Source organism: Pristis pectinata, chromosome 8 (genome assembly GCF_009764475.1).
Source record: "Pristis pectinata isolate sPriPec2 chromosome 8, sPriPec2.1.pri, whole genome shotgun sequence".
NCBI classification, from domain to species: domain Eukaryota; kingdom Metazoa; phylum Chordata; class Chondrichthyes; order Rhinopristiformes; family Pristidae; genus Pristis; species Pristis pectinata.
Window position 1 is genome coordinate 49,300,990 of NC_067412.1, and position 22,787 is coordinate 49,323,776.

General features: G+C 41.6%; 1 protein-coding gene across 2 annotated transcripts in view; it reads left to right on the forward strand.

The window, feature by feature from the left end:
* si:ch211-26b3.4 (connector enhancer of kinase suppressor of ras 2) overlaps positions 1–22,787 on the forward strand; it is a 563,588-nt gene that overhangs the window by 264,390 nt on the left and 276,411 nt on the right. The gene's annotated exons all lie outside the window — the stretch shown is intronic.

The window sequence follows — 22,787 nt, forward strand, 5'->3', positions numbered from 1 at the left end:
CACTTTACAGCTGTCTTTACAAGACACAGATGTGAGTGTGAAATATTCATGTGATAAACATGGAAAAGAGGAACTGTTAATGTGTTAGGCCTCTTTGAAAGTGGATAGCTCACCAGGCCCTGATGAAATATATATTTAGCTGTTACAGAAACAAAGGAGGAAATTGCGAAGGCTCTGACATCATTTTCCATTCCTCCCTGCCAAAGAACTCAAGGACTGTTAACATTGTACTGTTATTTAAAAAGGAGGGGATGAATTAAGTAATTACAGACCAATTGGTTAATTTCAGTGTTGGACAAATTATTGCAATTAATTTTAAGGAGAAGTATAAAACTTTATAAATCAGGAAGGGTTAGCATAGATTTGTTCAAGGAAGGTCCTGATATTTTTGAGGACATAGTATGCAGTTTGAAAAGTAAAACCCCTTCGGAGCCATGTGAGAGCAGCAAATTGGATTCAAAAGTGTCTCAATGGCAGGAAGTAAAGGATAATAGTGGATGGCTGCTTCTGACTAGAAGCTATTGCCAGCAGGATCCTTTATTGATTATTGATTATTGTACATTATTGATCTAGAATTAAATGTTGGGGACATGATAAAGAAGTTTGACTGTTTAGAGGCAAGATTTAGACACCAGTAAGCTATAGATGACAGAGTGTATGTTCTCAGATCCTTAAAGGTAGCAAGACCAGCCAGTAAAGTGGCTAAGAAGACAAAAAGGATGCCTTGGTTTATTAGCTGAGGTACAGACTATAAGAACAGGTTGGTTATGGTGGTAGACCACACTGTAAGTACTGGGTGCAGTTCTGATCACCATATTAAAGAAAGTTCTGATTGAACTGGAGAGGGTATTGAAGAGATTTACAGGATGTCAGGGCTTAAAAATTGTAATTATAAGGAAAGATGGGGTAAGCTAGGGCTGTTTACTTTGGAAATGAGGAGATATAATTGAGGAGCACAAATGAGGGACCTAGATTGGAGTAAATAACTTATTTCCCTTAGGAGAGGGGTCAAATGTTAGCGGGGGGGGGGGGGGCATAGATTTACAGTGATTAGCACATGGATTGAAGAGGTCATGTGGAAAATGAAAGGCATCAAGAGAGCAGTAGGGGTCTGGAACTGAAAGGGTGGTAGAGGCAGAAACCCTCAACATGTTTAAAAAGTATTTGAATGTCTACTTGAAATGCCGTGACCTTCAGGACTCTAGATCTGGTGCTGGTGACAGACTCGGTAGCTCCTTCTCGACTGCAGTGGACATAATGAACCAAAAGGCTTCCTTGTGTTCATAAATTATCAATGATTCTACTTTGAGGACCCAGTAGGAAATCCAAACGCTTTTTGATCCTCACAATAGATCCCTCATTTCAGTTAAGCCCTGTGATGATAAAATCCAATGCTTAAAACATAATGTTTAAAGCTAGTGCCTGATTCTTCTAATATGTTATAATCTTATGATGTTTCTCTGTCTGACTCTCACTTTCTCTACCTAGCTCTCCTTAAACCTGGGGAAGCAAAGTCTAAAAAATTAGTGGCAATGTAGAGCAATTTGATTGTTGCCCTTTCTATTCTGATTGGTTAAGTTCATTGTGCTTGATTCTTTTGTTATTTTTATTAGTTATTCTTTGATGCATTTTGTTGGAATTAATTTACATTCATACCTTCTTAGTTGTGAGATTTTAATTATCAGCTCTTGAGATATTTACACTTGTTTAGATACAAGGCCAAAGGAGTGATGTGGGAAGTATAGCAGCATAGTGTAGAGTGATGGACATAATGGACTGGTTGATTTGTAGTTGATGGTTCCACAGAGAATCTCTGGTTTGCTGCATTACACATGTCAGCACATTCTGGACTGCTGCACCCTCACACTTCAACACAAAAGTATGGGCATATCTGATCTCCTACCCCCATCCCTGAACTCACGGAGTCCAGATGCAGCTCCTTACCTAACTGAAAATCAAGGAGCAGATACACTTCATTTTCTGGCCCCTCCGCTTTACACCAGTTATTTATTTGAAAGGGGTTGTCAACCTTCATTAATAAGGTAAGTGAATGCAAGTGTACATTAGTTTCATTAACATTAATATTTTAATTTACGTACTTGTGTTAAACTTGGATTGAAATGAATATGTTTTTTCAATCTGCATTATTTTGATTGGGCAGGCGCGGTAGTGTAATGGTTAGCTGCAATGCTATTACAGTGCCAGTGACCCAGGTTCAATTCCCGCCACTGTCTGTAAGGAGTTTGTGCATTCTCCCCATGTTTGTGTGGGTTTCCTCCAGGTGCTCCTGTTTCTTCCCACATTCCAAGAAAGACGTACAGGTTAGGGAGTTGTGGGCATACTATGTTGGCGCCAGAAACGTGGCGACACTTGCGGGCTGCCCCCAGAACACTCTACACAAAAATGCATTTCACTCTGTGTTTTGACATACATGTGACTAATAAAGATAACTTAAAATCTTTTCAACTGCTTCTAAATATGTCCGATTGTCAAAGATATTTGGAGACAGTAGAGAAGACCATCTGATGGCACAAACTGACTACCAGTGTGGCCGAGTTGCTGCTCGAAGAATACTCACGTGGAATGGCCCCAGCAGTGAGACTGGAGTGCCTCAGTGAACCCTCCAGCCCCAAACAGTAATTACCACTAAGGGCAGCCCACAAGAGGTAAACACGAGGACTGGGCTGGGTCCAGTGTGATTCAGCCCAATGAGTGCCAGAAGCAGTTTTGTTCATATGTTAGATAAATGCAGAGATTACTTCATTGTAGTTTGCAAAGATGTGATTGTTTTTCCTATTCCTATTGTATCGTACATTCTATGACATTTGAACTTCAGACTAAAACCTTTCAATTCATACTTCTTACAGTTCAAATTCATATTAACTAGATCTAAAATACTTAAATCCAACTAGAACTAAATCTAACCAGTTGCCTTATTTTTACCTCCCATGTAATGACTGGATATATAATCTGTTCATTTAAATGTACAGTAAATTAAAATGTAGCCTTTCAACCTATTGTTTTTCTGAGAAGAAACTAATTGAACTGTAATTTTAATTCCAGCTTTGTGATAATTATTATCAGGTTTTGCTCTTTCATGCCAAAAACCTCTGTTCATCAGCTTCAGGTTACACAGTAATTTTATGGTTTTGTGATGTGATACAATTCAACACCGAGTTGATTAAGGTTATTTGTTGCAACAAATAAACACACTTAACTTGTAATAACAAGTTAGCTGAGCAGAATAGAATTTCATAGCTTTAAATCTTTGAATGTTGTGTTTGGAAGAATTGATATGGTTTGGGGATTGAAGCAGAATTTCTAAACTATGGCTCAATGGCAGTGTAACTACATTGAAATGAAAACATAGCATCATACAGCACAGAAATGGGCCCTCTTAGTCCATATCATCTATGCTACACATGATGTCTATCTATGCTAATCTCATTTGCCTGGATTAGGCCCATATCCCTTTCTGCCCTTCCTATCCAGTTCCTGTCCAGGTGTCTTTTCCACATTGTAATTGTATCTGCCTCCACCACCTTCTCTGGCAGCTCGTTCCAGATAACCACAACCCTCTGTGTGAAAACTTACCCCTTAGGTCTTCCTTAAATTTCTCCTCTCTCACCTTAATCCTGAACCCTCTAGTTATATACTCCCATGCCCTTGGGAAAAGACTGATTAAATATCCTACCTATCGCCTTCATAATTTTATAAACCTTGTTAAGGTCACCCTTTAGACTCCTATGTTCCAGTGAGAACAACCAGCTTATCCAGTCTCTCCTTATAACTACAGCCCTCTATTCCAGACAACATCCTGGTGAATCTCTTCTGTACTCTCTCAATTGCTACCACATCCTTTCTGTAGTGTGACAACCAGAACTGTACACAGTACTCCATATGCGATCTAGCCAATATTTTGTACAGCTGCTATGTCACTATTACACTCAGTGCTTGCTTCTGAAGGCAAGTATACCAAATCCCTTCTTTACTACCCTACACACCTGTTACCACTTTCAGGGAGATATGGACTTGACCCTAAAGTTCCTGCCAATTATTCTAAATGTCCTATCAGAATTTGACTTCTTGAAGTGCATTACCTCACACTTGTCTGGATTAAATTTCATGTCACCTCTCTGCCCAACTTTCCAGCTGATCTATGTTCCCCTGTACCTTCAGACAACTTTCTTCACTATCTACGATTCCACCAGTTTTCATATCAGCTGCACATTTACAAAACTATGTACATTCTCATCCAAGTCATTTATATGTATATGACAAACAACAAAGCACTGATCTCTGCAGTGCACCACATATTACAGACATCGAGTCATAAAAACACCCATTCACCACTACTCTCTGCCTCCTATCACCAAGCCAATTTTAGATCCAGTTTGCCAACACATCTCAGATCCCTTGTGCCTTAACCTTCTACACTAGCCTACCAAGCCGAACCTTGGCAAAAGCCTTGCTGGAGACCATGCAAATCATGACCACCTTGCTGCCTTCATCGGTTTTCTTTGTTACCTCCTCCAAAACCTCAATCAGGTTTGTGAGACGTGATGTCTCCTGCACAAAACCATACTGAGTCTTCCTAATCAGTCCCTGCTTTTCCAAGTGAACGTAAATCCTGTCCCTCAGAATCTTCCCCAACAATGTCCTTACCTTTTGGTGGAAGGCTCACCAACCTGTAGTTTCCTGATCCCTCCTGCCCTTTATGAATAAGGCGCCAGTATTAGCTATCATCTCATTTTCTGGTACCTCATCTGTGGCTGACAAAGATGCAAAAAAATCTCCTTCGGAGCCTCAGCAATCTCTTCCCTTGATTCCCTTAGTACACTGAGGTAGATCCTGTTAGGGCCTGAAGAGTTATTCACCCTAATGTATGCAAATATTTCTAGCACTTCCTCCTTCCTGATGCAGGTATGTTCCAGAATATCAGCAGATGCCTCCCTTAACTCTTCATTCTCCACAAACTTCTCCATAGTGAATACCAATGAGAAGTATTCATTTAAGATTTTGCTCATATCCCTTGGCTGCACACATAGATTACCCCTTTAGTCCTTGAGGGGACCTACTTTTTCCTTAGCTACCCTCTTGCTTCTAATATACTTATAAAAGGTTTTAGGATTTTTGTCAAGGTCATTTCATGGTCCCTTTTTGCCCTGCTAATTTCTTTCTTAAGTTCTCTTTTATATCCCTTATAAATGTCAAGTGACTCGTTTGATACCAATTTCCCATACCTGATATACACTTCCTTCTTTTCCCTGCTCAAACCTTCAATAATCTTTGTTAACCAAGGTTCCCTTGACATACCATCTTTGCTTCTTACCCATACAGGGACATGCTGACTCTGAACCCTTACTATCTCACTTTTAAACACCTCCCGCTTATCAGATATTGTTTTACCCACTAGTAGCTGCTCCCAAACTACCTCTCCCAGATCCTGCCTTGCAATATTCTCCCAGTTTAGGGCCCCATCTCTTTCCTTGACTACCTCAAAGCTTCCCGAACTATGGTCACTGTTCCTGCACAGACAAGAACAGTGACCATGGTATTAAGGGTTCCTGCGCAGACACTTCTATCACTTCCCATCCTTATTCCCAAAGATAAGGTCTAATACAGCCCCCTTCCTAGTAATACTCCCTACATACTGCTTCAGAAAATCCTCTTGGATGCATTTTACAAACTTCACCCCATCTACACCCCTTCACTAAGGCAATCCAGTCAATACTGGGAAAGTTTAAATCCCCCACTACTGCAAGCCTATTGCTTTTTGGTATTGTTTTGGTATTGTCATCACATTGAAGCCTTGGACACTATTTTTAGCTATTTTGTTTTATTGCCTGTGCAAGCTGTATCATGGGAAGAGATTACTTGGTGAACAAAGCAAAGGATTCAAGGATGTCTTCGAAGACTCCTTGAAAAATGCAACATCCCCACTGACACTTTGTAATGCCTGGCCTGTGACCACTCAAAGTGAAGAATGAACTTTGGGGATGGTGAGGAGAATTTCAATCTGTGCATCGTGAGCACACAATAGCTGTGTTAAATGGCTGAAGGAGCACACCACTCCACAAACTACCTATCCCATCTGGCACTCCTGCACCATCTATGGAAGAGTCTATAGTTCCTACGTCAGCCTCATCAGTCACCTCAGAACCCATAAAACCAGAGTGGAAGCAAGGCCATCCTCAATCCTGAGGGAAGAAGAAGAACCTCAGTATATAACTTAAAACTTGAAAATCAAATGCCGTAAAGGAACAGCCAGAGATCAAATATAATTCCAGGAGTCATGAGTCTATAGTGAGTTTGCAGTGGTGCAGGATCCTCAATGGATCAATGGAAGAGTCAAAGAATAAATATATAAATAATTCAGATAATCTGATCAGGTTTTCTGCTATGTTTTTCTAAAGAAGAGAATTAAATGTCTTTTTCAACAAACTGAGTTACTAAAAGAAACTCATAGCTGAAACAAATTTTCTGTTTTCCTATATATCTTGTGCCTGATTTTCCTTGTGTGGATCTAGCTTTCTGCTCAGTGATTTAATGGTGGGAACTGGAAAGATACTACCAATGTTGTATCTGCAAAATCCTCCTAATTCACTGGAATGACAAGTCGACCAATGTCAGTGTGCTCTCCAACATCCTCAGGCCCAAATTACTCTAAGTCATCTATATTGGGCAAGCTCTGTCGCTCACGTGTCCAACACTAGACTTCTAAAGCAGATGCTCTGTTTCAAGCTCTGTCCGGTGAGGATGTCGGTCAGGTGGACAGAGAAAAAGATTCAAGGATGTACTCAAAACTTCTGTGACAAAATGCAACATGCCCACTAATTCCTGGGAACCACTGACCCATGACCGCTCCAATCGGAGGAGTATTCAGGGCATTGAGAAACTTGAGTGAGTCCATGCATTGGGAGTACACAAACCCTTCTAAGTAGCAGCAGGAGCACACCACCTTACAAACTAACCATATGTCCACTCTTTTATCCACCTCCTGCCCCATCTGTCAAGGAGTTTTCAATTCCCACATTGGCCTTAATAGCCACCACAGAGTCCACATGAAGTGCCCAAGAAGAAGAATAATGGTCATATCTTCCAAACTGTCAGATTGCAGTCAGATAAGAAACATTGAGTCCCCTTTAAGTGACAGTACAATTTATTAAGCAACACCATATTTTTGACCACCTGCTATGTAATTCTTGGCTGTTCATCTGAGAAGCTTCAGTGCCAGTTAGATTTCCCTGTGGATGTGCTGCATTCTGCATAGATACGCACAGTGATAAAGTGAGGTCAGCGACTCGATTTATTTTTGGGTTGTGCCTACTGTGGAGGGACAACTGTGACAGCCAAGGGAATTTGATGATGGTTGATTTATTTGATTAACTGTGATCAGAATCAAACCAAAATTCTTTACCAAGACTAGTTTTCTAATGATTTGTTTAATCCCAGAAAATACCAGGACTGGATTACCCAGGGCTGCTCTCGTACCTTCCACAGTGTGGGAGGAAAATTCAGCACTGTGATTTTGTCTGAGGAGGCAGGGGAATGATATATTAATATGCCCAAAGTGTAATATGTTGTGCAGGTTAGAACTATGAATCCTGGACCTTGCATACATTAAGCTCACAATGTACGTGGTGCAAACTTTCCTATTTGAGCTCCCTCTATGGAAGGAGCCCTTAAAAGCAGTGGTTCCCCACTACTACAACTAGTGGAGACAACTTGGGGTAGCTTTACCCTGGAGTTGAGGAAGTCAGGGTATGGAACAGACACCATCTGCCTCCATGCTGTTGAAGGTATGCAATCAGGGCAGAGATCACAGAGGTCAGGTCCTACTTCCCCCACCACTCTCGGAAGAAAGACCTAACTTGTGGAAGGGCAGACTTGGGACCAGAAATGAAGTTGTGTCGTCACTGCCAGATTCCGCAGCAGCAGCCCATATATATTTGGGGCACCTGAACAAGTACAGGCACTGACCATCACTCTCCAGATAAAGGCTGTATTTACAGTCAAGCCTCTCACTACTCCTGAAAATTGTGGAAGTGACATGAACCAACAACCACTGTGGCATCCATGTCGAGGTGCTCCATACCCACAGAGAACCATACCACAATATCCCAAGGCACGAAATGTAACTATGTTCTGCATAAAAACATCACCCCCATGAAATAATAATTTCTGGTCTTCCAATTTATGATACTGGAAGACATTTGGGACAAAGTCATTAATGTGTTCTTTCAGCTCAAGGCTGATGGAAAAAATAAAGTGGTGAACACTGATCACTGCTGAGTCATGAGCAAAATCTATAATTTACACTTCAGCTTCTTTATGCCTGGCAGTGGAACAGTTGACTGGGTGCAAATTTTGCAGGTTTTGTATTAGTAACGGTTAACCTGAGCTTGAAGTGAAGTGACTCCAATTTGGAATGCAATCGTGGATGCTGTCCAACCTATCCAACCAATCCATTTTATTTTAATATTTCCTTGTCTTGGCTAACCATTCTGAGTTTGGTTAAACCTGGATTGTTATAACATTTGTAAATTGCCTTAATGTTAATAAAGTAATTTTTTTTGTAGGGTAAACTTAATAAAATAATTTTGTTTTATTTAATTTTGCTTCCTGACATAAATTATTGACCTTGATGTTTTCATGTACAATAATACATACTATCTAACTCTTACCTCTTCTCAATAATCTTCAATGCAATCTTTAGTAAAAAACTGCCCACTATACACGTGCTTCATGTTAGCCTTATCCATACATACAACATTTTCTAACACAACTAAATTACATTTTTCACACATGGAGCCCATTTACTCATCTCATGATTGTAGGTCTTATTTTCTCAGCTATTTTTACTTCCACAACTCTTTGTATCATTCATGAAATTGCAGACAATGGACTTCCATTGATAGATTGAGAATCAATTGTTGTACAACTCTTTTAGCAACCACTTGCCATGTCAACACTTGGAAAAGGGTGTCTGTTTTGGGAGGCTGGTGTTGACCATGCAAATGATGTGGCCTGCCCACTATTGCTGGCTAAGTGTAACTTGGGCCTCAGTTTGGTTTGGTTATTATTTTTGTCACATGTACTGAGAAATAATAAAAAGCTTCTTGTTTTGTGTGCCATCAAGAGAGATCATGCCATACATAAATACAATGAGGAAGTAAAAAGAAAATCGAATGCAGAATAGTGTTGCAATTACAGAGAAATTGCAGTGCAGGTAGACAACTGAAGTGCAAGGGCCATGACAAGGTAAATTGGAGTTCAGGAGTTCATCATTTAACATATGAGAGGCCTGTTCAAGAGTCTGATAACAGTGGGATTGAAGTTATCCTTGAGTCTGGTGGTACATGCTCTCAAGCTTTTTTATCTTCATTTCTTTGGATCAGCTACATCGAGTTGTGATGCATCTGGATAGAAGGGTCTCCATGGTGCATCTGTAAAAAGAAAAAAAAAATTGGTAAGAGTCATCGAGAACATGCCAAATTCCCTTAGCGTTCTAAGGAAGTAGAGGCACTGGTGTGCTTTCTTGACCAAAGTGTCCATGAGGCTGGACCAGGACAAATTTGGAACTTGAAGCTCTCAACCACCTCTACCTCAGCACCATTGATACAGACAGAGGCATGTACTCCGCCGCTTCCTGAAGTCAATAACCAGCTCCTTCATTTTGCTCACTTTGAGGGAAAGGTTATTATCTTGACACTATGCCATGAGACTCACTGTACCCTGTCTCATTGTTGTTTGAGATCCGATCCACCATGGTTGTGTCATCTGCAAACCTGTAAATGGGGCTGAGCAGAATTTGGCCATGTAGTCGTGTATGTATAGGGAGTAAAGTAAGGAGCTGTGGGTGCAGCCTTGTGGGGCATGAGTGTTGAGGACAATCGTGGCAGAGATTTTATTGCCCATCCTTACTGATTGCGGTCTGTTGGTCAGGAAGTCAAGGATTCACTTGCAGTTGGATCCAGGATCCAATCCCTGGCCCTACACTCATCTCTGGAGCTTCTGGACAGTAAAGACAACCAATGTTTTTCACTTATGTGAAGAGCAGAAGGATGACGAGAGTAAAGGTAGGACCAATTAAAGACAAAGGTGGGAAGATGTGCCTGGAAGCTGTGGAAGTGGGTGAGGTTCTCAATGAATACTTCTCTTCAGTATTCACCAAGGAGAGGGGCCTTGATGATGCTGAGGTCAGTGCTGGTAAGGTTAACGTTCTAGAGCATGTAGATATCAAGAAAGAGGATGTGTTGAAGTTGTTAGAAAATATTAGGTCAGATAAGTCCCCGGGTCCTGACGGAATATTCCCCAGGCTGCTCCGCGAGGTAAGGGAGGAGATTGCTGAACCATTGGCTAGGATCTTTGAGTCCTCGTTGTCCACAGGAATGGTACCGGAGGATTGGAGGGTGGCAAATGTTGTCCCCTTATTCTAAAAAGGTAGTAGAGATAGTCCAGGGAATTACAGACCAGTGAGCCTTACGTCTGTGGTGGGCAAGCTGTTGGAAAGGATTCTTAGAGGTAGGATCTATGAGCATTTAGAGAATCATGGACCGATTAGGGACAGCCAGTATGGCTTTGTGAAGGGCAGATCATGTCTCACAAGCCTGATAGGATTCTTTGAGGAGATGACCAGGCAGATTGACAAGGGTAGTGCAGTAGATGTGGTCTACATGGATGTCAGTAAGGCATTTGACAAGGTTCCACATGGTAGGCTTCTTCAGAACGTCAGAGACCGTGGGATCCAGGGATGCTTGGCCCTGTGGATTCAAAATTAGCTTGCCTGTAGAAAGCACAGGGTTGTGGTGGAGGGAGTGCATTCAGATTGGAGGGCTGTGACTAGTGGTGTCCCACAAGGATCGGTTCTGGGACCTCTACCTTTCATGATATTTACTAATGACTTGGATGAGGGGGTAGAAGGGTGGGTTAGCAAGTTTGCAGATGACACAAAGGTCAGTGGTGTTGTGGATAGTGTGGAGGACTGTCGAAGATTGCAGAGGGATATTGATAGGATGCAGAGCTGGGCTGACAAGTGGCAGATGGAGTTCAATCCGGAGAAGTATGAGGTGGTACACTTTGGAAGGACAAACTCCAAGATGGAGTACAAAGTTAATGGCAGGATTCTGGGTAGTGTGGAGGAGCAGAGGGATCTGGGGGTTCATATCCACAGATCACTGAAAATTGCCTCACAGGTGGATAGGGTAGTTAAGAAAGCTTATGGGATGTTAGCATTCATAAGTCGTGGGATCGAGTTTAAGAGCCGCGAGGTAATGATGCAGCTCTACAAAACTCTGGTTAGGCCACACTTGGAGTACTGTGTCTAGTTCTGGTTGCCTCATTATAGGAAGGATGTGGAAGTGTTGGAAAGGGTGCAGAGGAGATTTACCAGGATGCTGCCTGGATTGGAGAGTATGGATTATGAGGAGAGACTAAAGGAGTTAGGGCTTTACTCTTTGGAGAGAAGGAGGATGAGGGGAGACACGATAGAGGTAGACAAAATATGAAGAAGAATAGATAGAATAGACAGCCAGCGCCTCTTTCCCAGGGCACCAATGCTCAAAACAAGAGGGCATGGCTTTAAGGTAATGGGTGGGAAGTTCAAGGGAGATATCAGAGGGAGGTTTTTCACCCAGAGAGTGGTTGGTATGTGGAATGCACTGCCTGGGGTTGTGGTGGAGGCAGGTACATTGGTCAAGTTCAAGAGATTGTTAGATAAGCATATGGAGGAATTTAAAATAGGGGGATATGTGGGAGGAAGGGGTTAGATAGTCTTAGGTGTGGCTTAAAGGTTGACACAACATGGTGGGCCAAAGAGCCTGTATTGTGTTGTACTGTTCTATGGTTCTATGGTAATGTTAGACTATTGTTTATTGACTACAGCTCTGCCTTCAATACTATAATTCCAAGCATCACCAAACTCCGAGACCTGGGAATCAATGCCTCCCTTTTCAAATGAATCCTTGACTTCCTGACCAACAGATCGCAATCAGTAAAGTAGGCAACAACAGCTCTGGCACGATTATTCTCAACATTGGTGTCCCATAAGGCTGCGTCCTCAGCCCCCTACTCTACTCCCTGTACAGTCATGACTGTGTGCCAGATTTTGCTCCAGCTCCAACTACAAGTTTGCAGATGATACCATTGTAGTGGACCATATCTCAAATAACGATGAGTCAGAGTACAGGAAGGAGATAGAGAACTTAGCGACATGGTGTCATGACAACAACCTTTCCCTCAATGTCAGCAAAACAAAAAGAGTTGGTCATTGACTTCACGAAAGAGTGCAGTGAACCTGCTCCTGTTCACATCAATGGTGCTGAGGCCGAGATGGTTGAGAGCTTCAATTTCGTAACAATGACCATCACCAATAGCCTGTTCTGGTCCAACCACGTAGACACCATGGCCAAGAAAGATCACCAGCACCTTTACTTCCTCAGGAGGCTAAAGAAATTTGGCATGTCCCCTTTGACACTCACCAATTTTTATTGATGCGGCATAGAAAGCGTCCTATCTGAATGCATCATGGTTTGCTATGGCAACTGCTCTACCCAGGCCCACAAGAAACTGCAGAGAGTTATGGACAGCTCAGCACATCACAGAAACCTGCCCCCCCTTCATGGACTCTGTCTGCACTGCTCGCTGCCTCGGTAAAGCAGCCACCATAATCAAAGACCCCCCCCCCCCCCCCCCGGGACATTCTCTCTTCCTCCCTCTCCCATCGGGCAGCAGATACAAAAGCCTGAAAGCACACACCACCAGGCTCAATGACAGCTTCTATCCCGCTGTTATAAGACTATTGAACGGTTTCCTAGGAGGATAAGATGGACTCTTGACCTCACAAACTACCTTGTTATGAACTTGCACGTTATTGTCTACCTGCACTGCACTTTGTCTGAAAGCTCTGACACTTTACTCTGCATTCTGTATTGTTTTACCTTGTATTACCTCAATGCACTGTGTGATGAATTGATCTGTATGAACAATATGCAAGACAAGTTTTTCACTATACCCTGGTACAAATAATAATAATAAACCAATTCCAATTTTGGAACATTTCAGGGAAGCTTGGGTCTAGTTATTGTGGGAATGCTCACTATTAGGCACTCAGAGGCATACGGCACAGAAACAGGCTCTTTGGCCCATCATGTCCATGCCAATCATCAAATACCCATCTATACTAAATCCCATTCACTAACACTCCAGGAATAACTAGATTTTACCAGCACAGTGCCCGATTTGAGTGCCTGCTGCCTAATTTAATGACTACACTTTACTTCCTCCCCCTCAATTTCCTCTGATCTCCAGCCTGGTCCGCAACCTTGCAATCACCCTGGTCTCAAGCCCCAACCTGCAGCAGCTACGATTTTGCCCCTGTAACAACTGTGCCAACTTCGTTTTCCCATCCTTCCTTAGATCTCATTGGTCTGGCCACAATTCTGATATCCCACCACCACCTCCATCTCCCCTTCCCCCTCCCCACACAATATCCATTCTCCCTTTCCCAGTGTCAACATCATCCTCCTCATTTTCCACAATATGATGACAGTCCTGATTCTGTTTCATATTTTGGTTGCCTGAAAGAATCAAAGATGATTTTCCCAGAATTGTCTTCCCCCAAATTGGCCTCGGTTTTGAATTTGCTTTATTTTTGCTCTCTGGGAGAACTCATTACATCAGACTGTATGGACCATCTGGTCTATCATTCATACGTCATCCTTAGTTAAAAATAGAAACAGGGAAAGTAAAATTTGTGCAACAGTATTCTGCATTTTGAAACATATTAGCCGGCTCCAACAATTGTGAGGTGAGTATATGATTTGCAAGTAATTATATTTACAGATGTTTACATAAGTACGTACCCACCTCTTCCCACCACAGCACTACTGTGAGTATTTCTCTCAACTGAATCAACTGAAGCCGTGGTCATTACCACTAGAAAGCTAGCCTGAGTGTTTACCTCAGGTGAGTAGCCAACTGTGCCATCATTTCACCAACAAAATACAGGCTCCAAACACATAAATTATAATCAAAACTTCCATAATATTTGATCTTGGAGCACCCAGGTATTTAGGCAGGCAAAGAAAACTGCCAAAGATCCAACCTTTTAGTTGGCACTTTCAAAAATCTGGCTGACAAGTGTCCTTGTATGATGTGGTTGAAGTGAATTTGAAAATGTAGAGGGTATTGAGCACAGTTCACACAGGGTGAATTCAGGGACGCCAATAATAAAAATGCATTTATCAAAGCAGCATTTTTAAACTATTATCTTTACACTTTTTGTAACTTACAAAAGAAAGTACACTGTGTGAACATTAAAACTAACACATATTCACATTTTCTCACCTCTGCTGAAGGCACAATTCTGAAGGAAGTTAGCTGATCTGTTGTTCTAAGAGCATAGTTATCTCAAGTGATCCACAACCTACACTGCCACCTGACTAATCCATCTAAGTGGAATCACATGCAGCCCATTTATGTTGGATAGCACTCAGATGTGGAATGCCCATCAGATTTTATTCTACACAGTCCAGACAACAACAGAGTTTAACATCACTGATTTACAATATTGTTATTGTATGCTGAAAAATGGGAATGGTGAATTCCATTTCAGGTCACAGAGGAAACCGAAGGCTCATTCTGACCCATCAACCATTACTCATATTGGGTTCTATGGATAGATGTTACATGCAACAGGATGTTGAAGGATAAAGTAACTTAAATTGAATGATATATTGAGTACCCATTCACTAAACATATAGCTTAATTTGTTTTGATAGCTATAATAAAACATGCTTTCCAATTTGGATGTGTATGGAGCATCAATATTAGAAAGAGTTTTATTCTAATACCTTTACTAATAAGCACTCAAAGTACGTAAAAACAAGATCGCATTCTCCTCATTTCCCCCATCCTTGGCTGCTTGCCATATAGTTTGATGTACTCAAGTTGACCTAGAACCATCATGACTCACTTTAGCCTTCATTATGAGTTCTCTCCTCCTGCAACCTTTTGGCTTTTTAAAACCCTGATCACAACCTCCTAACCTACACTTTAGCATCTTCAATACCAGGGAAGGGCTCAGGCCCCTTGAGAAGGTGGTCCTGAGCTGCTACAGTCCTTCATGTGTGGGTATACCCACAATGGTGTTAGGGAGGGAGTTCCAGGATTTTGACCCAACAACAGTGAAGGAACGGCGATATATTTCCAAATCAGGACAATGTGTGGCTTGGAGGGCAACCTCCAAGTGGGAGTGTTCCCATGCTTTTGCTGACCTTGTCCTTCTAGCTGGTAGAGGTCGTGGATTTGGAAGGTGCTGTCTAATGAGTTTTGGTGAGTTGTTGCAGTGCATCCAGCAGATGGTACAAACTGCTGCTACTGTGCGTTGGTGGTGGAAAAAGTGAATAGTCATGGATAGGGTGTCTACCAAATGGATTGCTGTGTCCTGTATGGTATTGAGTTTATTGAGTGTCATTGAAGCTGCCCTCACTCAGGCAAGTGGAGAGTATCCCATTACACCCCTGACTTGAGCCTTGCAGATGGTGAACAGGCCTTGGGGAGTGAGGAGGTGAATTACTTGCCACAGGATTCCTAGCCTCTGACCTGCTCTTGTATCCACATTGTGTATATGGCTACTCCGGTTCAATTTCTGGTCTATGGCAACCCCCAGATACTGATAATGGGGGATTCAGTGATGGCAATGCCTTTGAGTGTCAGTGGGTGATAGCTGGATTTCCTCTTGTTGGATATCGTTGTTATCTGGCACTTGTGTGGCCCGAATGTTACTTGCCACCTATCAGCCCAGGCCTGGAGATTATCCAGGTCCTGCTGCATTTGGAAATGGACTGCTTCATTATCTGAAGAGTCGGAAATGGTGTTGAACAATGTGCAAGAATGTAATGAGGTCAAGAGCTGAGTGATTTTAGTGGAACCCAAACTCAGCTCCTCGGAATCCCTTCCAGTTACAATGTTGATGAACATTTAGAAACTAATTTGAGCAACTGTTTTTAAAAATAACATAGGCTTTAACGTTAATATGTGTGTATATTAAATGTGTACACCATGCATATTCCATTTATAATTATTGAAATATTTTAAAAAAGGGTAGTTATTGCTGACTCCCTGAATGAATTCTGACAAGGCAATGTAAAAGCTGTGAGCAACTGTAAGGAGGCTTTTTGGCTGATATGTCCTGATTGTAACCCCACTTCCACCACCTGAACCACAGCTCTGCTGGCCTCCATGTACTCATCCAGGCACTTTTTACATGTGACGTTTTCTTACCTGTTGTCAGTGGGTTCCAAACTCCTGGGAGGAAAACTTTTTTCCTCAATTTCCCTCTAAACCTACCAATTACCTAAAAACAATGCCCCATAGTTTTTGACCCCCCCTATTTACTCCAAATCCCTCACAATTTTATACTCCCCAATTAAGTCTCCCCTCAGCCTCCTTTGTTCCAAAGCAAATAACACCATTTGTTCAGTCTTTCCTTATTGTTAACTTTATTTTCAGTCCTGGCAATATCCTGTAAATCTCAGCACTCTTTACTGTGTGATCACTGCTTTCTTGTAATACAGTATCCAGAATAGTAAGCAGTAATCAAGCAGTGGTCTAACTCGTGTGTTATAAACACACAAACCAAAACCTCTCTGCCCTTGTTTTCTATGCCTCAGCTAATAAATGAAAACCTTCCGTAGTGTGTGTTAACCGCCTTATCTACTTGCCTTGCTACCTTTAAGAATCAATGAACACACACTCCAGAGTCCCTCTGTTAGCCCATATAAGTCAACATTATGCTATTTATTGTATATTCCCATGCTGTCATTGTATGATGAAGTCCTTGGAGCATTGTTGAGGTGTCTGGTAGAAGCTAATAATATAAGCAAATGCTGCTGTACACTTCAAGGTTCAAATGAGTTTTGAGAAGTTTGGAAAAGATGACTTGGGAATTTAAATTTCTTGAATATCAGAAAGAGGATCTCATTATGGAGTTGTTCTTATTTGAGAAGAGGATCTCCAGATTTTTCTGATCTAAGACTTTAAAATAATAAGAAACATAATGTGGATAGAAGTGAGCATTCAACTTGGATCATTGCAAGGTTAAAGGGCAGGAATACAAAATGTACAAAGCTGGTGAGAAGAGAGGTTAGAAAGCTTTGCCTTTGCAGAAGTGATTTATGAAAGACTCCCAACAAAAGTTGTTAAGGTTGACATAAATTAATAACGAAAGCAAAAATTGCTGAAAATATTCAACAGGTCAGGCAGCAACTGTGGAAAGAGAAGTAGAGTTAATGTTTTGAAGGAACCTGGACCTGAAATGTTAACTTACAATTTTTCTGCTTTTATCTCTGACTTCCTGCATGTGCAGGATTTTTTAAAAAAATTAATTTGATATAAATGATCACCTCTTAAAGAGACAAAGGCAAATTCTGCTTCAGACAAAGACTGAAGGCCACATAGTGATGAAGAGAGATAATGAGTGAAACTTTTGATCCATAATGACTCCTGTGGGTGCAATTTCAATTACAAAGTGGTGTATGAAGTGTTTGTGCACGTAGGGGGTATTAGTGAAGCTATTAGCACATGTAAGGCAGATCATGACTCAGACAGCTGTGGTTTAAGTAGGTGACAATTAGTGAGAGTCAATAAATGTTGTCTTGTCCACATCTCACACAAGAGGATATTTCATATGACAATCAGCATCTAATGCTGATTTCATGCCTGAGCTGCCTTTTTCAAACTCAACTCTTCAGCTAATATTTCTCCTAAACATCTGTGGCTGAACACCCATTTGTCAGCAGGACAGGATCCTGCACTAGTATGATTTCAGTGAATCGTGAACTGCTTTCAGCTGCATTGTTAATGATTTCTACTGGTTGTTGTACAATTCGATAAGTATTTGTTGCTGTCTGGAGATCTAAAAAATAGATTAATTCTGCAGTGAGTGCTGTGCAAGTGCTGAGGGAGTTTGTGCTGACATCAAGCCTTTTCCAAAAACTGGTGGCTTCCATGAAATTGATACAGTTGTATCCATCACTCTTTGAGAAGAGCATCATTGGGCAGATGAGCGGAGGTCTTGCAGAGAGGGAAGCTAGAGGAGAAACAGTCCATACCACATGACCATGCCCGCCCAAGCTGCTCAGAGAGCAAGTCTCTCAGCTGAACCTTAACATGAGAAAGTATATGAGTTATCTGCATTTAATTAACAAAGTCCATGCTGAAACTTGCCACCTGCTCCAGCCTCAGAGCATGTCCCATTTAAAAGAGACAGGCTGGCTTTAAGCTTCTCACAACCTACCGAGTCTAATCACCAGCGGGGTTACCTGGATGTATATGCTACGCACAAAGGGCTGGATTGTCCTACCTGTAGGCTTGGAGTTACAGTGCTTTGGTTACACAGATAAATACTGCCAGGTCTTCCTTTTATTCCTGGTTGGAAGGTGGCTGGATAAGCAAAGTGGTTTGTTCCAAACTGTTGACCATCTAAACTTCTTCCAGCCTGGAAATCAGATCCGTTGATGGATGCCATCCTCTTTTAGTGATCCAGGCACTACTGAGATTTGTCTGTCTATCTGGACCACTGAGTGGTGAAAGGGCTCTGAGTGGGACCCTGGGAAGGAACGGCCTCTCCGGCTCAGTCTGGGAGCTGGGAAAGTTCAAAGGTGGGGGAAATTAAGAGGTGGAGAGGCCTGGGATGCAAGGGGGCATGGAGGAGAGGGTGGTGGGTCCAGGGGGAGCATCTGCGTGGGTGAGGAAGATACACTGAGTTTGCAGACGCATATAAGATAGACCAGGTAAAAATGACAGATTTCCTCCTTCAAGGACATTGATGAACCAGACGAGTCTTCATAAAAATTCTGTAAATTTTATGATCTTTATCACCCATCACTGACTTTCCAAATTCCATATTATTAACGGAATTTAAATTTTGTATCTACTTTGGTGGGATTTGAACTCAGGTCTCTGAATTACTGGTTTGGTAATTTAACTGCTGTGCCACTGCTGTACATGACACCACTGAGTCATACTCAGCTGAAAATCCCCTACGGCTCATTCATATTGATGAGAAACTAATCCCAGAACCACTTAATATTCCAGATCAGAAACAGACCAGTTGGTCCATTAAATCTGTACCTGTGCTTCATTTTACGTGAGGCATCTAATTTTATCCCACTCGCTGGTTCAGTCTCCAGACAATTTATTCCTTCTCCATCAATTTCCCCGTCAAAGTAATTGTACTCCAGCAAAGAATTTCATATTCATTGTCTGAAGAATATTCTTGTGACTTGCCCTTTAATACCAGGTATTTATATTTCAATAAAAGTTGATGCTAGAAATGCTGAGCAGTCTGACAGCATCTGCTGAGAGAGAAATAGACAATGGAATCGTAGAGAGACGCAGCACAGAAACAGGTCCACCAAGCTTGTTCCAACCATCAAGGGCCCATTTACACTAACCCTATGTTGATCCCATTTTTATTTTCCCACATTTTTGTCAGCTTCCCCCAGATTGCGCTCACCCACACACTAGGGGCAATTTATAGCAACCAATTAACCTACCAACCTGCATGTCTTTGGGATGTGGGAGGAAACTGGAGCACCCAGAGGAAATCCACATGGTCACAGGGGAAAATGTGTAGACTCCACATAAACAGTACCTGAGGTCAGGATTGAACCTGCATTTCTGGGGCTGTGATACATCGGCTCTTCTTGCTGTGCCACTGTGCAGTCCCAATACTTAGGTCAGAACCTTCTGTCAGAATTCTGATTTCATTGTATTTCTTTCTTCAGAGATTCTGCCTGAGCTGTTGAGTATTCCCACAATACTCTGTTTTTAGTTTAGAATTCCAACTCTCATTGTTTTTCTTTTGTGACCTTTATCTTTTCCTCTTCATGTTTTTTAGTTAGCTGTCAATTGTCTTTGGTTAATTTTCCCTCTTTTCCTTTTTGTTTCATTTATAAATCATTGTTCCACTGTCTTCACCTTGTAAATGAGAGATACTTTTTGCTGCTCTCTTAGTTTGACAGATTGAGAGCAAACTCCTCATTAAATATGGATGTATTTCTTAGTGTATGTTTCGTGACACCCAGTAGTTGTTGCATTTGTCAAGCAGATGGCTACACTCAAAAGCTACCTCACTGAAACAGGCAATGAGCCATTAAAGCTGTTGAAGGGCTATTGTTACTTCACTCTGTACTACTGCACATAAATTATGGAAAATAAATATTGTGGAACAAGCACGAAGTAGACACCAGGTCCAGAAATATGAATGTCTCTCTGAGCAGCCGGTGTTATGCTTTCAGCCTAAGGTCTGAAATGCAGAAGGAAATGCAAGGATAAAATATTGGCAAAGATCAGGTGTGGTTTTATGAACTTAAAATTTGAAAGCTGAATATTTCAACAAAATAATGCATATATTTTAGTTTTGATAGTTATGATTTAGTTGTGATACATATTCCTATCGATGTCCCAGCAGTGCTTCACAGACAATGAAATTCCACAAGGATGCTTTGGAAATTTCATCATGACCAAATGCTTTTTATCTGCTTTGTTATTGAATTCTCTTGCCAAAATCTTTTGATAAAATTAAGCAGGAAGTTATGGCATAAGTAGTTAATAATGTGACTTTCAATTGTGTTGTTCCTTTCTTCTAATGCTTCAAGAATGACATCTATCCCCATGCAATGTACAGCTGACACTTACCCTGTGAAATTGATATACATATATGCAATTATCACACAGTATGAAACCATTCTATTTAAGTCAGGGCTGTAAAACAGGGACGAGCCCTGCTCAAAAGAATCAGTGATTATCTGCAGATTTGAAGGAGCACATTCCCTTATTCCCACTTTCTCTCCATATTCCCATCAATTCCTCCCAAATTCTACCACTTCCCTAGACACTGAGGGCAATTGACAGAAGCCAATTATCCTACGAACCCACATGCCTTCAGGATGTGGGAGGAAACCAGAGCACACAGTGAAATGTAGGCAGTCACAGGGAGAACATACAAAACTCCAAGTGGGAAGTACCAGAGGTCATGGTTAAGCCTGAGTCACTGGAGCTGTGAGGTAGCAGATCTACTAGCTGCACCACTGTGCTGCTGTGGCTACCAATCATTTAAGACTACAGTTGATCAAGGAGCCAAGTCTGTACCATGTCAAATGCCCATTGGGTTGACTTCTGGCCGTTGATCCCTGAACAATGTTAGATACCAACAGCTTCAGCAAGAACTGCAATTTGCCGTGGGAAGTTTAGGGATGAAAATGATATGATAAAGTTGTATTTATGTAGTGGTGAGCTGTCAGTCATTCCTTACAGCAGGGACAGTTAAAGGAGGATTTAATAAAGGTGTTCAAACTTCTGCTATGTCTCAGTAAAAGTCAGAAGGATGAGTTTCATTTAGCTGGTGGGTTGGTAGCCAGAGGACACAGATTTAAAGTACGTGACAAAAGAACCAGAGGTGACAGGAGGAGTTCTGTTTTAAGATAGCCGGCTACAACCAAATAGGGTGACAAAAGCAGACCCTGCTGTAAATGGGAAGTGGAAATTTGTTTGATATGGGAAAGCAACAGAGTCATGAGAACGAGCAGGGGACTAATTCAGTTGGCTGTCTCGTGCTGGCAGAAATCACAGCCCATTGCTTCCATGTGTCTGCATTGACCGGAGCCAGCTGTGATGGCTGAGTGCTCTGGCCTTCCACACTCTTGTGTCAAGTGGCATAATTGGTGGAGGTGATGGCCTCTATTGGTGCAGTAAATTTAACAGTTTTTAAATGTTTCTTCCATTCTGAGGCATTGACATCATTCTCATTGAATTCAATGTGGTTTCATATCCTATCATTTGGCCTGGTGTAAGATGTGACTAAGCTAGACGGTACAGAAAATGTTCACAAGGATGTAGCCTGGACTGAAGGGCTTGAGTTAGAAGGAGAGAATGGATAGGCTGGAACTTTTATCCCTGGAGCGAAGGATGCTGAGAGGTGACCTCCAAGAGGTTTATAAAATCATGAGGGACATAGATAAGGTGAATGGTCACTGTCTATTTCCAAGGGTACGGGAGTTTAAAACTAGAGGGCATAGGTTTAAGGTGAGCGAGGAAAGATTTAAAGGGGATCTGAGAGGTAAATCTTTCACACAGAGGGCGGTGGGTACATGGAACGAGCTGGCAGAGGAGATGGTAGAGGCTGGTACAATTACAACGTCTAGAAGTCATTTGGACAGGTTCTGTTTTTACGGAAGTTCATAATTTGATTCTATGTAATCTGTGCACGAGTCAATAAATTTGGGTTGCAAAAAATAGTGTTATATTTTTTACCTTTTTTTCAGAGAACTTCCATGAGAGTGAATGTTATTCCATATTACAAATTTTTGGGTAGTGATTTGTGAATTCCCTGAGGAAGAATTTCCATTGCCTGAGCAATCGTAACGGGGGGGGTTACCTGTATTTTATTTTATACAGTGATCCATCAATAATCTCAGTAGTTTGTGGAGCCAGAGCATTTTGTAGTACTATGTTGTTGCTTCCACAGGACATTCAGTATTTTTCTGACTGCCCTGAGAATTATTATTCATTGCAATGTATAATTTGTCATCAGCACAATAGAGTTCTCATAGATTTACATCCTGGCAAATATCTAACACGTTGCCCCTAACATCATGAATCCACTTGTAGCATTGTACTGCGCACCCTTCACATTCTTGCATGGTTTTATTTCAATAACATTTCATGATACAGGGAAATGAAAGGGTAAATCTGAAAAATTGTTACTGGTGCAGTTGCAA